Genomic DNA, 17,003 nt, shown 5'->3' on the forward strand with positions numbered 1-17,003 from the left:
AAGTGGTTAAAGCTAGATCACTAGCTATATAGGTGAGGTGAATATAGTGGTGTATACTGCAGTCAGGGCACAGACAACAACCACTACACAGCAGCAAGATAGGAAATCAGCCAAAAACGATTGGTGTGTACTGTGTTGAAGGTACACAGAACACCCACTGCTTCAGATGCTAACACACTACACGAGGCCGCCTCAAAGGCGGCCTTATATAGTGTGGGGCGTGCACTACACAGCCTGAGCTATGATTGGCCACAGGCAGGATGCCTGTGGCCAATCATGGCTCTCCTCGCTGCTGGCGCTACGATTGGCCAAGCATGCGGGGTCACAGTGCATGCTTGGCCAATCATGAGCCAGCAATGCACTGCGCCACCGCAGTGCATTGTGGTCCGCGCGCGGCACTCGAATTTTGACGCGAACGGCCCAAACGTTCGGAATTCGCCGAACGGCCGAACAGCCAATGTTCGAGTCGAACGTACGTTCGACTCGAACACGAAGCTCATCCCTACTGGTAACAGATGGCACGTGACACTGACAGGTGGCACTGATGACAGATGGCACTGATACGTGGCACTGATGACTGATGGCATTAATATGTGGCACTGATGACACGTGATACTGATATGGCACTGATGACAGATGGCACTGATACGTGGCACTGATGACTGATGGCATTAATATGTGGCACTGATGACACGTGATACTGATATGGCACTGATGACAGATGGCACTATGTGGCACTGATGACACATGGCACTGGGGACAGGTGGCACTAATGACAGATGGCACTGATGACAGGTGGCACTAATGACAGGTGGCAGTGGGGACAGATGGCACTGACAGGTGGCAGTGGGGACAGGTGGCAGTGGGGACAGATGGGCACTGTATTTTTATTTATTTATTATTTATTTATTTATTTTACACTGGCCGCTGCAGAGATGCAGCGGTTCATCTCTCCCTCCTCACACGCTGTCTGTGTGAGGAGGGAGAGCCGGTGATGAGAGATGATCTCATATGTTTACATATATATGTTTATGGTCGAAGCCCTATGGCCGATACGGATATGAACAAATAGACTTACCATAAGATCTACAACATGAAATGGACCTGAAGTGTGCCCTGGTCTGATGGTCGGTATACCAAAATAAGGGGGCATACCCTTAAATTAGAAATTAATATTTTGTGAAGAGAAATGAATTTGAGAAATGCCCTGAAAAGGGGATGGGAGGGTGGGGATGGGAGGGTGGGTGCCGCGCACCGGAAACCGACAAAGACCACAGGCGAGCGGGCTGGTTAAATACCCCCCGGGCTCCTCCCATAAATTCAGGCCACCATACTGGCCTTCCTACTTATGGTCGAAGCCCTATGGCCGATACGGATATGAACAAATAGACTTACCATAAGATCTACAACATGAAATGGACCTGAAGTGTGCCCTGGTCTGATGGTCGGTATACCGAAATAAGGGGGCAAAAACACTCAGGTAGGGGTGTAGTTTTATTAGTTTTAGCTTAATTAGTTGAGCAAGTTTGGTGAATGCTTGTGCCATTTCCACCCAAGGATTGGGGATGTACCGGGCAAGGTAGGCAGGGTTCCAACTGCTTAGTCTCTCAATGACGAGACTTGGGACCCATGCCAACATGCTGCCAAGGGTGCTCCAATACTAAAGAGTGACCCCGGTATGGACCGGGGTCGAGGTGTAGGCTGCGTAGAAGAACCCCATGTGTTTGGAAAACTGGCAGGTACACAAGTGTTAGCACGAAAAGGCAATAGGGGACTAGAGTTTACGCGTTCCGGTAGGAGTGACAGTAGGTAGTCGAGTATGGTTACTCGACACCAGGCACTGCTTGTTCTATAGAAATGGACGTCTATCCTGGAGCCAGATTGCTGGGTTTTAGACACTGCAAGGTGGAGGATGAAATGGTGTTGGTAGCGAGCCAAGTGACGACTACGCAGAACTTGGCCTGCGGGATTGCTGAAGGCCTGGAATGAACATACAATGGACATTAAACTGGTGCCGCCAAGATAACTGCAGCAGTCTGCGCAGGAAGGACATAACCGAGAGCGGTCCAGACCTGGCTTCATCAACAAGATCAACCTCGGCCCAGTTGTCGGTGGTGAAAGCCACGGCCTGTCCTGTCTTGACATGACCCCAAAGTCCAGAGGCTGTCATGACCGGGTATAGCTTGAAGAGGGAGGAAGTCCAGGTAAACCCGGGGTTTAGGAGTATCCCTGATGCCATGGTTCTGTAAACCAGTGGTGGCCAAAAATTGCAGCGAAGCCTGTGGAGGCTGCGGCATCTGTCACTACCAGGGGTGACAGGGGCATCGTAGATGGTATAAACATTGCTATACCAATCCATGCAGTAAGGAACCTTCCGACATTGATAGGTCTGCTATTGCCACGGCATCTAAATTAAGGATCTGAGAGGGGTCCTGTGTTCATGAGAGGAAGACCCGGAGGCGTGACATAAAGATCGACCCTGGGGAATGGCCCGTATTGCAGATTTTGAGCATTCGTCAGGTGGTGTCTGTGTAGAACCTGGCTGCCAGTCCTACTAACGATAAATTGGCTAGGCCGTGGAAAACCACAAAGGGCCAGGTAGATGGCCTCTTGGATGACTAGACTGGGGAATGTGCGAGGATTTTATATGTCCCTAAAGATGGCAGTTGTGATGGGCGAGCGTTTGCCGTTGGCTATGGGCTGATGCCTCTGGATGCCTCGTAGTGGGGATCTTACTGTATGGGCCGTAAAGACAGATGGCTCTCCGGGTCCTGTAAGGATAAGAAATGCTGAACGCTGGCTAGGTATAGCCTGACCGTGTTACAAGAAGAAGCCAGTTGCGTGTGTCAACACGATCCTGGTGCAGGACGGAAGTTGAACTCAACTGTCCTAAGGGAGAGATGACAGACAGGAAACGGTGAGTGGCTTGTATGAAAAGCCACAGGTGACAAGTGGCCAATTAAGTGCTGCTGAAAATGATGTGTAGCCAGTTTGTGTGCCACTGAGAATGTGCTTGCAAAAGAATGATTGCAAGAAGTTATGCTAAGTCGCGAGCCCTGGCATGATTGCAAAAGTTGTGTTTAAACGTGTGCTTGTGACAATTGCACGGGAGTTTGTCACTGGAGATGTGTTCGTAGTGACTGTGAGAAATTTGTGTTACCGCATGTGCTTGCGAAGACTGCAGGAGTTGTGCTTGAACGTGTGTTTGGATGCGTGCTTGCAACGATTGCAAGATGTTATGCCAAGATGCGTGCTTGCAACGATTGCAAGATGTTATGCTAGGATGCGTGCCTGCAACGATTGGAAGGAGTTACACCAGGATGCGTGCTTGCCATGATTGTAAGGAGTTATACCAGGATGCGTGCCTGCAATGATTGTAAGGAGTTATGTCAGGATGCGTGCTTGCAATGATTGCAAGATGTTATGCCAAGATGCGTGCTTGCAACGATTGCAAGATGTTATGCCAAGATGCGTGCTTGCAACGATTGCAAGATGTTATGCTAGGATGCGTGCCTGCAACGATTGCAAGATGTTATGCCAAGATGCGTGCCTGCAACGATTGCAAGATGTTATGCTAGGATGCGTGCCTGCAACGATTGCAAGGAGTTACACCAGGATGCGTGCTTGCAATGCTTGCAAGATGTTATGCCAAGATGCGTGCTTGCAACGATTGCAAGATGTTATGCTAAGTCGCGAGCCCTGGCATGATTGCAAAAGTTGTGTTTAAACGTGTGCTTGTGACAATTGCACGGGAGTTTGTCACTGGAGATGTGTTCGTAGTGACTGTGAGAAATTTGTGTTACCGCATGTGCTTGCGAAGACTGCAGGAGTTGTGCTTGAACGTGTGTTTGGATGCGTGCTTGCAACGATTGCAAGATGTTATGCCAAGATGCGTGCTTGCAACGATTGCAAGATGTTATGCTAGGATGCGTGCCTGCAACGATTGGAAGGAGTTACACCAGGATGCGTGCTTGCTATGATTGTAAGGAGTTATACCAGGATGCGTGCCTGCAATGATTGTAAGGAGTTATGTCAGGATGCGTGCTTGCAATGATTGCAAGATGTTATGCCAAGATGCGTGCTTGCAACGATTGCAAGATGTTATGCTAGGATGCGTGCCTGCAACGATTGGAAGGAGTTACACCAGGATGCGTGCTTGCCATGATTGTAAGGAGTTATACCAGGATGCGTGCCTGCAATGATTGTAAGGAGTTATGTCAGGATGCGTGCTTGCAATGATTGCAAGATGTTATGCCAAGATGCGTGCTTGCAACGATTGCAAGATGTTATGCTAGGATGCGTGCCTGCAACGATTGTAAGGAATTATGCCAGGATGCGTGCTTGCAATGATTGCAAGATGTTATGCCAAGATGCGTGCTTGCAACGATTGCAAGATGTTATGCTAGGATGCGTGCCTGCAACGATTGCAAGGAGTTACACCAGGATGCGTGCTTGCAATGCTTGCAAGATGTTATGCCAAGATGCGTGCTTGCAACGATTGCAAGATGTTATGCTAGGATGCGTGCCTGCAACGATTGCAAGGAGTTACACCAGGATGCGTGCTTGCAATGCTTGCAAGATGTTATGCCAAGATGCGTGCTTGCAACCATTGCAAGATGTTATGCTAGGATGCGTGCCTGCAACGATTGCAAGGAGTTACACCAGGATGCGTGCTTGCCATGATTGTAAGGAGTTATGCCAGGATGCATGCTTGCAACGATTGCAAGGAGTTTATGGTAGGATACATGGGTAGCCAGGTCGAAAGACAGAAGTCCATCCAGTCCAACCACAAATCAAATAAATAAAGTATCGCACAACCCAACATACCCAATTCTACACCCACAGCTGATCCAGAGGAAGGCAAAAAACCCCAGCAGAGCATAGTCCAATTTGCTACAGCAGGGGAAAAAATTCCTTCCTGATCCCCGGAGAGGCAATCGGATTTTTCCCCGGATCAACTTTACCTATAAATATAAATACCCCGTTATATTATGTAGATTTAGGAAAGTATCCAGGCTTTTTCCTAAAGCAATCTATTGAGCTAGCCAGAACTGCCTGCTAGCAATGATTGCAATAAGTTTGTGCCTAGACATCTGCTTGCAACAATTGCAAGAGGTCCATGCTCGAATGCGTGCTTGCAATGATTGCAAGAGGTCTATGCTTGAATGCGTGCTTGCAACGATTGCAAGAAGTCTACGCTTGGATGCGTGTTTGCAACGATTGCAAGAAGTCTACGCTTGAATGCGTGCTTGCAACGATTGCAAGAAGTCTATGCTTGGATGCGTGCTTGCAACGATTACAAGAAGTCTATGCTTAAATGCGTGCTTGCAACGATTGCAAGAAGTCTATGCTTAAATGCGTGCTTGCAACGATTGCAAGAAGTCTATGCTTGGATGCGTGCTTGCAACGATTACAAGAAGTCTACGCTTGGATGCGTGTTTGCAACGATTGCAATAAGTCTACGCTTGAATGCGTACTTGCAACGACTGCAAGACGTCCATGCTTGAATCCGTGCTTGCAACGATTGCAAGAAGTCTATGCTTAAATGCGTGCTTGCAACGATTGCAAGAAGTCTATGCTTGGATGCGTGCTTGCAACGATTGCAAGAAGTCTACGCTTGGATGCGTGTTTGCAACGATTGCAAGAAGTCTACGCTTGAATGCGTACTTGCAACGACTGCAAGATGTCCATGCTTGAATGAGTGCTTGCAACGATTGCAAGACGTCTGTGCCTGGAAATGTGTTTGTAATGATTGCAGGGAGTGTATGCTTGGGTGCGTGCTAGCAGCAATTTGCAAGAAGTTGTTTCTTGGATGTGTATGGAATGCATCCGATATGAATCGGTCGTACGAATGAAAACAACTGGAGCACACCGGAACGAATCGGTGCATGTCGAATGCGACCGATTCGAATCGGGGCACGGTATATGACGGTCAAATTAATGAAGTATCTGTTATGACAGAGGCATAAGTCGGTCGTGCCGCGACTGCGACTGATGATGAACCGGACTCTGGAGCATGCACTGAAATGAGGCTAAAGCACTGGAGCACACTGTAACGAATCGGTGCATCACGTATGCAACTGGATTCGAAACGGAGCGCGGTACGTGGCAGTGAAATTATTTTGATTGCCATGACAGAGGCACGAATCGATAATGCCGCTGTTGCGACTGACCATTAATCGTGCACGCTCTGGAGCATGTACTGAAATGTGGCTGAAATACCTGGGGCGCGCCGAGACGAATTAGTGCACGATGCGACTGGATTCGTATCGGAGCGTGATACGTGACAGTGAAATGATTTCCCATGACAGAGACATGAATCAAAGAACCGAAACCTGCAACCGATAATGAATCCTGACTCTGGAGCATGTACTGAAATGAGGCCGTAACCAACTGGGGCACATCGGAACGAATCGGTGCATCACGGATGCGACTAGATTTGAATCGGAGCGCGGTAAGTGACAGTAAAATGAGTGACAAAAGTTTGCCATGACAGAGGCCCGAAACGGTCGTGCCGCGATTGCGACTGACAACGAACGGGACTCTGGAGCATGTACTGAAATGAGGCCGAAAAATACCTGGGGCCCGCCGGGACGAATTGGTGCATCATAGATGCGACTGGATTCGTATCGGAACGTGATACGTGACAGTGAAATGATTTACCATGACAGAGGCATGAGTCTGTGACTCAACAAATGGGACTCTGGAGCATGTACTGAAATGAGGCCGAAAAAGCAACTGGGGTGCACCGGGACGAATCGGTGCATTGTGGATGCGACTGGATTCGAATCGGAGCGCGGTAGGTGAGAGTGAAATGATTTGAAATGATCTGAAATGGTTTGAAATGGTTTGAAATGGTTGAAATGGTTCGGCCTTGACATGGCACTGAACGGTGTCCATCAAATCCACGAGAAACATCGATTAGTCTGTGGAGCAAAAAACAGTGAGACACGCCTAAACGAAGCTGTGTCTTTGCGTCGGTGTGAGGTACACAAACACAAAAGAAATGTTTGGTATGATAACGTTACGAGTAGTAGACAGACGTCGTGGCTGTGTGTAGGGTTTTACGAATAACTCGTAAGTTTGATATCGAGGTTTAGTGACATTTACAATGTATGAAATGACAAGTCAACCGAAAAAAAAAAAACCCTACCTGCGACAGCCGAATCGACGCGTTAGTACGTGAATTGCAAACGGGAACGAGGACCTCGAACAACTACGAAACGGTAACTTCACGGATGCTTATGAGTTTCGAAGAGTCGGCCTAGTGACGTCGTGCCGCGCACCGGAAACCGACAAAGACCACAGGCGAGCGGGCTGGTTAAATACCCCCCGGGCTCCTCCCATAAATTCAGGCCACCATACTGGCCTTCCTACATACACACATATATATACACACAACACCTAGGATTCATATATATATATACACGATACACTCACTGCAGCTAACTGACTCGCCTCCTGCCTGCTCTATCTAACTCAAATGAAATGAAATGACACTGCCTATCTCTCTCTATCAGCACGCCGGAACACACTACACAAGGCCGAATTTTAGGCGGTCTTATATAATGGGGGGCGTGTACTAAACCCCCTGAGCCATAATTGGCCAAAGCCACCCTGACTTTGGCCAATTACAGCTCGCTGTACAGACGGGGCGCTGTGATTGGCCAAGTATGTGGGTCATAGTGCATGCTTGGCCAATCATCAGCCAGCAATGCACTGTGAAGCCGCAGTGAATTATGGGCCGTGACGCGCCACTCAAATTTGGCGCGAACGGCCCATAGTGCTCAGAATTCACCGAACGGGCGAACAGACAATGTTCGAGTCCAACATGGGTTCGACTCAAACATGAAGCTCATCCCTACTCCCGAGTCTCAAGTCCCGGCGGGTCTCCCTCACCTCAGTTTATTCCATTGTCGGCACTCACTGCAGGGCGGAAGCTAGGAGGCGGGGCACCCGGGGGCGGAGCAGGGAGGAGAAAGTTACATCCTCCTCCTCTACCAGGGACGGTCCTGGCAACCAATGGTTTTCTCTGTGGCGGACAAAGGGCAGTGGTGGGCTGTGGAAGCCCTGCGGTGGCCGCGGCAGGACTTGATGACAAAATCAGTGTGGTTATTACAGCCCTAATGTTACTTCTATAGTTCCGGCTACAGCATCCCTGAAAGCAGGCAGCGGAGTGATATTCAGCTGTCAGGGATGCTGTAGCCGGAACTATAGAAGTAGCAGCGGAAAATGCGGCCACTTGCCTACTCAATCCACGATCAGTGGCTGCACTCACATGAGTTACACAGCCAACTAAATAATAGTCCCACTCGCAGAGTAGCAGCACTGCCATTACCAGAGGTGTCAAAATAGAGATCCTGCACATTCTGCTGGCAAAAAAGTACTGGGGTGTGTTGGATGTGCCTGTGCATTAGGGTGTGCCCAAGCACACCCGGCACACCCCGTGCGCATGCCTATGGTAACACACAAAGTACAGGACTCAGGACTTCATAGCACACAGGGCTCAGGAGTGTGTATTTTGCAGTTGTGAGCTGTACATATCACACAGGGCGCAAAATAAATAAATAAATCAGCAAACAAGATAGTCCTTACATTTAATGCAAAGCGTCCCTTGTTCTCAGAAATATGGAGCATAAAGCCCTGTGTACAGAGTGCAGGGGTCGGGAATATGTAACTTAGAGCCCAGCACACAGAGAGCAGTGGTAAAGTGTATGTAATATGCAGCATACAGAGTGCAGGGCTCAGGAGTATGTAATGCAAAACCCATTGTGCAGAGTACAGCATTAATGAGGAGTACCATCCAGAGGCCCTTAATATGTAACATACAGCACAGAGTATAGCAGTTCTGAGTATGTAATGTACAAGGTGTTACAAAATTCCCACCACTGGACCCCGCACACTGCGCCATACCTTACGTACTCTTGGTGACTAACTCTGTATCCTTTACTGTCCCCCCAGCAAATTTCCCCCTCAAGTATCCCCTCAAAAGTAACCACCAAATCCTCACTTCTGCTTATCTCTTTGTTTACCTCTGTGCCCCCCATCCACACCTGACCTCTGCAACCCTCATCCACAGCTCACCTCTTCTATCCCCTGTCCACAGCTCACCTCTTCTATCCCCTGTCCACAGCTCCACTCTGCACCCCTATCCACAACTCACCTTTTGCCCCCCCATTAACATCTCACCTCTGCACCTCTCTAGCTACAGAATACACCCCCAGTCCTCACCTCACCTCTGCACCCCCATCCATATTATCTCTGCTCCCCTTCTGCACCCCCATCCATATTATTTCTGCTCCCCTTCTGCACCCACATCGCAAGCTCAGCCCAATCCACAGCTCTCACCTTTGCCATCCCCCCATGTTTCACCTCTACACCCCCAGCTTCCCCTACAGCTCTCACCTCTGAGTGGGGCCGGCGGGAGGAGCATCACGAGAGGTCTGACTAAATACAATCTCTTAGCAGCAGGGACCTAATCTACCCGTCAGCTAACTGTGATTGACAGGTAGATCGAAGAGGAAGCTGTCATGGGGCCCCCTACTGGCAATGCCTGAATGGTTAGCCCACCCCTGGTATGCGGCACTTACTATTGCAAGCTGTGTCGGCGGCACCTGCCACACAGCTCGCATACTTCAAAGTCTTGCAGGACGCGGCTGCTAACGGGAACTGAGTTCCTGTTGTGGAAAAAGTACATGAACTCCGTTCCCATGTGTTCCCACAGGACTTGAGCCCTGCCTTCTGCCCTCTGCAGCTCTTACCTCTGTACAAAGCTCCCCCCTTCCCAGTTCTCCTCTCTCGAAAATTGTGTCAGTAGGGTAGTGGATGGTGACAGTAGAACAGTGGACGGTGTCAGTAGGGCAGTGGACGGTGTCAGTAGGGCAGTGGACAGTGTCAGTAGGGCAGAGGACGGTGTCAGTAGGGCAGAGGACGGTGTCAGTAGGGCAGAGGACGGTGTCAGTAGGGCAGAGGACGGTGCCAGTAGAGCAGTGGACGGTGTCAGTAGGGCAGAGGACGGTGTCAGTAGGGCAGAGGACGGTGTCAGTAGGGCAGAGGACGGTGCCAGTAGAGCAGTGGACGGTGTCAGTAGGGCAGAGGACGGTGTCAGTAGGGCAGAGGACGGTGCCAGTAGAGCAGTGGACGGTGTCAGTAGGGCAGAGGACGGTGTCAGTAGAGCAGTGGATGGTGCCAGTAGGGCAGTGGATGGTGTCAGTAGGGCAGTGGATGGTGTCAGGAGGGCAGAGGATGGTGTCAGTAGGGCAGTGGATGGTGTCAGTAGGGCAGAGGATGGTGTCAGTAGGGCAGTGGACGGTGTCAGTAGGGCAGTGGATGATGTCAGTAGGGCAGTGGATGATGTCAGTAGGGCAGTGGATGGTGTCCATGTGATTGGAGCAGAGATCAGTGATTTGTACAACACAGCCACACCCCCCACAGATAGCAACATGCCCCAAGGACGCACATAACCCTTACACTGCCACCTAGCGGTTAACCCCTTCACTGCCAGTGTCATTTACACAGGAATCAATGCATTTGTATAGCACTGATTGCTGTATAAATGACAATGGTCCCAAAAATGTGTCAAAAGTGTCCGATGTGTCCGCCATAATGTCGCAGTCACAATAAAAATTGCTGATCGCCACCATTACTAGTAAAAAAAAATTAATAAAAATGCCATAAAACTATCCCCTATTTTGTAAACGCTATAACTTTTGTGAAAACCAATCAATAATCGCTTATTACAGCAAAATGTAAAAAATAATAAATTTTTTTCAAAATTGTCGTTCTTTTTTTGTTTATAGTGCCAAAAATAAAAACCGCAGAGGTGATCAAATACCACCAAAATAAAAGCTCTATTTGTGGGGAAAAAAGGACGTCAATTTTGTTTGGTAGCCACGTCGCACGACCGCGCAATTGTCAGTTAAAGCGATGCAGTGCCGAACCACAAAACGAGACATGTACGTAGCTGTAGGGCAACGTAAGCGTAGGACATACATGACAGGGTGCAAGGCTTAGGCAGGGAAATGGTACGAGGGGTTAAGAAAGTTGCAAGGCTTACCTGATTGGAGGATGGTGTAAGAGGGGGTGGAGTAGAGTTGATGTGAAGGCACGTGAGTTTAGGAAGGTCAGCAGTCTGGAACAGCAGGTCAGGAGGAACGTTCAGGATCAGCTCCCTGGAAAAGATGAGTGGGTTAGAGCAGCTATGGGAACAGCTTAGGTCGGCAGCAGAACAGCATGGCGCAGACTGGTTGCAAAGCCAAATTGTGGCCACCCTTCAGGGGGTAGGGCAGGGACCTTCCGCAGATAGGGTACCCCCAACACGGGCAAGGAGGTCACGGCCCCCTGTGCGCCTTAGCCCTGACATTGCCCCCCGGACTCAACGCCGGCTTGGGAGCCCCAGCTGGGCCCCTTCAGGTCCCCCTGCAAAACGGACGCCCTAGTCAGCTAGCGGGGGGCCTGGAAGGAATCCCCGTCCACGGCAGAGTCCCAGAGGGAGGGGGGTCACTTACCGGGCCGGGTCTCAGGCCACCTCCAGGTCCACGCGATCGGTGGTGGTTCCAGTGGTTCCCCCTGGCGATGTTCCGGTCGGGGGGGCTGCTCGCCGGGGGAGAGTGGGGTCCTCGGGCGCGGGCCTTGTCCCTGAAGCGGCCGGCGGCCTGCCACGTGAGTGCGCCATCTTGGCTTCCGGGGGGGGCCCATCAGTGAATGCAGAGCGGCAGTCGGGTGGCCACGCCTCCGGGCATGTTTCTGTGCCTGGGAGGGAGGGCCTGAGGAGGAGCAGCACGCGCTCGAATGGTGCGGCGCACGCTGATGACGTCAGCGGACATGACGTCGGCGCGACCGGAAGTGAGGTCGATGTAAACAAAAAACATTGCGGCCGCCATGCTCCGAACGGGCGGAACGATCGGGAACGGCCTGGGCCGTCTGGCACACCAGCACGGAGGCCCCCGAGGGGCCAGGCGCTTTCCGAAGATAGCAGCATGGAGGAGGGGGAGCTGCCTGAGGAAGAATGTGCATCGCCGGCGGCAGTGGGGACAGCGGCTGGAGGGCCTTCCAGGCGGCAGCAGCCCGGTAAGTCATCGCGGTCTTTGGGGGGGTTGTTCGCTGGGGTTAGTGGGGGGGACGGGGGAGGGGGGTTCCAGCGGGGATAGCGGGGGGGGGCAGTGAGTTGTTGTCGGTGCTAAAAGAGGTGCTGTGCCGCCTGGGGGGCGGCTCAGGGGCCGGCGCCCCCCCCGATTGACCCGTGGGTGGGGCCGCCTCCAGCTGCTCCGGTGGAGGGGGGGACGGCTGTTCCAGTCGGGCAGGGGTTGGCGGGGGGTGGGGTGGCGGCGGAGACGCAGACGGAGAAGGAGGCGAGGAAGGACGGCGAGGGAACAAGTAGTGCGGCGGTGGAAAAGGACAAAGATGCTGAGAGAATTCGCCTGGCGGATGCGGCGAGGAGCAAAGTTTATGTGTGCTTCGAGGGACCGTTAGGAGCGCATTTGAAGAAGGAGGTGAGGGAGAAGATTTGGAAAGACGAGTTTGTGGAAATCTTCTCGTTGTTGCCGTTGGAAAAGTTTAATTTAGACAGGGTCAAGCCGGATGAAAGCAAAAAGGAGGAGGAGGAGAGGAGGAGATATAGGCTTATTCCACGCACGTTTGCGAACTGGCTGCAAGCGTTTGCGATTTTAGCTAGCGTGATTGGGGAAAAGGCGCCGGAGAATTGTTCGGCGTTGTTCTGTTACCTGGAGGCCATTAGTGAGGCACACAGGGTTTATGGGGGCTTGGCCTGGCTACGTTATGACGAGCAGTTTCGTCAACGGAAAGCGGTGCGCCCGGCTATTAGATGGGACCACAAGGACATCAGCCTGTGGATGAAGTTGCTGACTTCGTCCATGGCCCCTGGACAGTTTTTTCCAGGGGGGGCCGGCGTCGCCGCCTCAGCAGGATCGCTGGCCCCAAAAAAGAAAGGGGTTTGCTGGCAATTCAATGAGGGGACGTGCAAGTTTGGTAACACCTGTCGTTACAAGCATGAGTGTTCGGGATGCAGTGGAGGGCACCCCTTCGCGCGTTGTTTCCGGCAAGGAAAAGGCCGTCCTGGGGACTTCGCTGGACAAAGGGATGACGCCGGTGAGGCTGGAAAGGATGCTGCCTTTCCTAAGTAGGTATCCTGATCTGGGGGCGGCGGGGTTGTTGGAGGCTGGTTTTAGGGAGGGGTTTCGGATTCCGAGTGCGTTGAGGGAGGTTCCCCCGCTGGCAAAAAATTTAAAGTCGGCTTTAATGCATTAACAAGTGGTGTCAGCAAAACTAGCTAAGGAGGTGGCGCTGGGCCGGATGGCCGGCCCATTTCTTACCCCTCCGATGGCGGATCTGGTGGTCTCGCCTTTGGGGGTGGTTCCGAAAAAGGAACCGGGGCAATTCAGGATGATTCATCACCTGTCTTACCCCAGGGGCGGATCGGAAAATTATGGTATTGACCCGCAAGCTTGTGCGGTTACTTATACGTCATTTGATGCGGCAATTGCGTGGGTGCGAAAGTATGGCAGGGGGGCTCTTTTAGCAAAAACGGATGTGGAGGCGGCGTTTCGTTTGTTGCCGGTGCACCCAGGGAGTATGCGCTTGTTGGGTTGTTGCTGGCAGGGATCTTATTTTGTTGATCGCTGCTTGCCTATGGGGTGTTCGATCTCGTGTGCACTTTTTGAGCTGTTCAGTTCGTTTTTTGAATGGGCTGTGCGGGAGACGGCGGGGGTCAACTCGGTCATCCATTACCTGGATGACTTCCTGTGTGTGGGGCCCCCAGGATCCCGCGGCTGCGGGATACTGCTGGGGACATTGCAGCATCTGGCCGACCGGTTTGGGGTTCCCTTGGCGAGGGAAAAGACGGAGGGTCCCAAGTCCGAGATAGTGTTTTTGGGTATCACGATTGATTCCATGGCCATGGAATGTAGGTTGCCTGAGGAGAAAGTGGTGGCGCTGAGGCAGGAGGTGGGCGCAGCGCGCGGTAGGCAGAAACTCAGGTTGAGGGAATTGCAATCTCTCCTGGGAAAATTGAATTTTGCTTGCAGGATCATGCCTATGGGGCGGATTTTTTGCAGGAGGCTGGCGGCGGCCACAGCAGGTGTGAAGGTGCCCACTCACTTCGTGAGGTTGTCCAGAGAGTTGCGGGACGATCTGGGGGTGTGGGGGGTGTTTCTGGTTGAGTTTAATGGGAGAGCAATAGTGCAGGAGGGCCCGGTCAGCAACGCTGATTTGGAGTTGTTTACTGACGCGGCGGGTTCGGCGGGTTATGGAGCTTATTGCCAAGGGCAATGGAGTGCTGAACCATGGCCGGAATCTTGGAGGGAAGCGGGGTTCTTAAAAAACCTGGTCTGACTGGAGCTTTTTCCCATAGTTCTGGCAGTGGAATTGTGGGGGGACAGGCTTCGGGATAAAAAAGTGCGATTCAATTGTGACAACATGGGGGTAGTGGTGGCAATAAATAATATTTCGGATTCCTCGCCTCCGGTGGTCAGGTTGTTAAGGAGGTTGGTGCTCAGCTGTTTACGGATTAATGCGTTTGTTTATGCGGTGCATATCCCTGGGATTGAGAATAAGTTGGCGGATGCTTTGTCTCGTTTCCAGTGGGAGGACTTTCGCAGACTGGCGTCGGACGCAAACAGACGCGGGGAGCCGTGCCCTCCAGAGATGTGGGGGATTGCGTTGAAATCATCGGAGGACTGATTCAGCAGTCGTTGAGTGAAGGTACTCGAGCGGCTTATCAGGCTGTGTGGAGGGAATGGTCGAACTGGTTGGGTGAGGTTGGGGGGTCGGAGAGCCCTGCAGGGCTGCTGATGTGGGTGTTAGGGTTTATCTGTTATAATTATGTGTCCGGGGTATCTGGGTCGGCTGTCAGCAAAAAAATGACGGCTTTGGCCTTTTTGTTTCAATGTAAGGGGTTGGTGGATGTGACTAAGGATTTTCTGGTTAAGAAGGCGTTGAGGGGTTTTCGAAAAGGGGCGGCGAAAAGGGATTCTCGGCGCCCGATTTCTTTTGAGGTTTTGGGCATTTTGTTGCGCCACGTCGGGGAAGTGTGTTCCTTGGTTTTTGAACAAAAACTTTTCCGAGCTGCTTTCCTGGTGGCTTTCTTTGGGGCGTTTCAGATAGGGGAATTGGTGTCACCTTCCAAAACCGCTGCGGGGGGTTTGGGGAGAGGGGACGTTCACTGGGCCCCTTCTTCGGTGGTAATTTTGGTCAGGAAGTCCAAAACGGATCAGTTGGGTAGAGGGGTACGGGTGGAGTTGTTTCTGGGGGCGGACCCCAGTTTTTGTCCGGTGGAGGCTTTAAGGGTTTATTTAGAGGTTCGCCCAGAGCAGGACGGGGTTTTATTCATGCATGCCGATGGTTCGTGCCTTTCGCGGTTCCAATTTACGGCAGTGTTAAGGAAGTGTTTGCAGAGCGGGGGTTTGTCTCCAGGGGATTATGCAGCTCATTCCTTCCGGATAGGGGCGGCCACGGAGGCAGCTAGATGGGGCTTGCCAGAGGACGTTATTAAGCAAATTGGGCGATGGGAGTCTCGGAGATATATGCTCTATGTGCGGCCACACCTTTTGTAAAAGGGGTGGGAGTCGGGTTCTTTGGGACGGTCACATGTATGTTGTTGTTGTTTTGGGTTGTGTTGGGTTAATTGTTGGCCATGTCATTTCAGAGCCGGGATGTCTCATTTGGATTTTTTTTTTTTTTTTTTTTTTTTTTTTTCCAACAAATTTTATTGAGTATAATGGGTGATAACAGGAATCATAAAACATAAAATATAAAATAATCAACTGTTACAACTAGCATGGCACGTAAACATAAACATGCACAATGATGCATAGGACAATGTGAAGCGATGTGGTTTTAACAGTAGAGTTATAAAAACAGAAAGGCTACGTCTACGTGCGCATTGTACGGTCCTGCTATTAGGGAGCATATGAGCAGGCATGTGAGCGGGTTATTCGGCCTTGGCTCCCTATAGATTGGGTTTAGGGGGCAGGATCCGTCTAAAGATGAGATGGGGAGGGAGGAGGGGGAATTGCCTTAATAAGGATGTGGAACATGACCAATTGCCGGTGGCCGGGAGGGGGCAGGGGAGGGGAGGACAGAGGGGAAACGGGAACTGGGTAGGGGGGAGTTGAGGATCCGTCCACCGCTGTTCTCCAAAAACAGGATGTGACTCCTTAGCGTGTGCGGGTCATAGTGGCGGATACCCTAAAAAGGGGTATTGACGTGAAACATTGAGCATTCCCAAAGGCGCATGATGATAATTGTCAAACCGTCATAAGGGCAGGAAAGGTGCGGCTCTACATCTCTGTCAGAGGTTGACTAGGGGATTCAAGAGTTACTCGGCGTATTTTGCAGTTTTTACAATGTGTTTGTAGTTGTGAAGTATTTCCAGCAGGCCCATTTGGCGTTATATTTGTCGGGGGGGTGTCTCTAGATATGTGTATTAATTCTTCCATTTCTGATATTCTGTGCATTCTGTGGAGCCAGTCTTTAATAGAGGGGATTGTCTGGGATTTCCAGTATAATGGTATACATTGTTTGGCTGCATTGATCATGTGGACTATGATGGTTTTACGATAGGAAGTTTGTGACAAAGTGGTATGGTGCAAGAGAAATTGAGCTGGGGTAAAAGGTAGTTCATATGTCGTGATGTCTTTGATCAGTTTGTGTATAGATTGCCAGAAAGGTTGGAGTAAAGGGCAAGACCACCAGATGTGGAGCATCGTGCCTCTACTCTGGAGGCATCGCCAACAATTCTCATTTGGATTTTGGGACATTCTTTTGTGTTCTGGGGGGCTAGACGGGCGGATGTTCGGCCGGATGGCAGGCAACTCAGACTGTCACGGGAGGATGGCCGAGTTCGGTGGATTGGCATTCCAGGGATGATGTGGCACAAAGTGGTTCCGGAGGTCCATCGTTATGCGGGCCTGGATCGGGCACCGGACGTCCTGGTCCTACATGTGGGAGGTAATGACTTGGTTGTTAGGCCAATGCGCAACATTATC

Source organism: Lithobates pipiens, unplaced genomic scaffold (assembly GCF_037356315.1).
Source record: "Lithobates pipiens isolate NorthernLeopardFrog02 unplaced genomic scaffold, aLitPip1_a1.2 Scaffold_110, whole genome shotgun sequence".
Taxonomy (NCBI): Eukaryota; Metazoa; Chordata; class Amphibia; order Anura; family Ranidae; genus Lithobates; species Lithobates pipiens.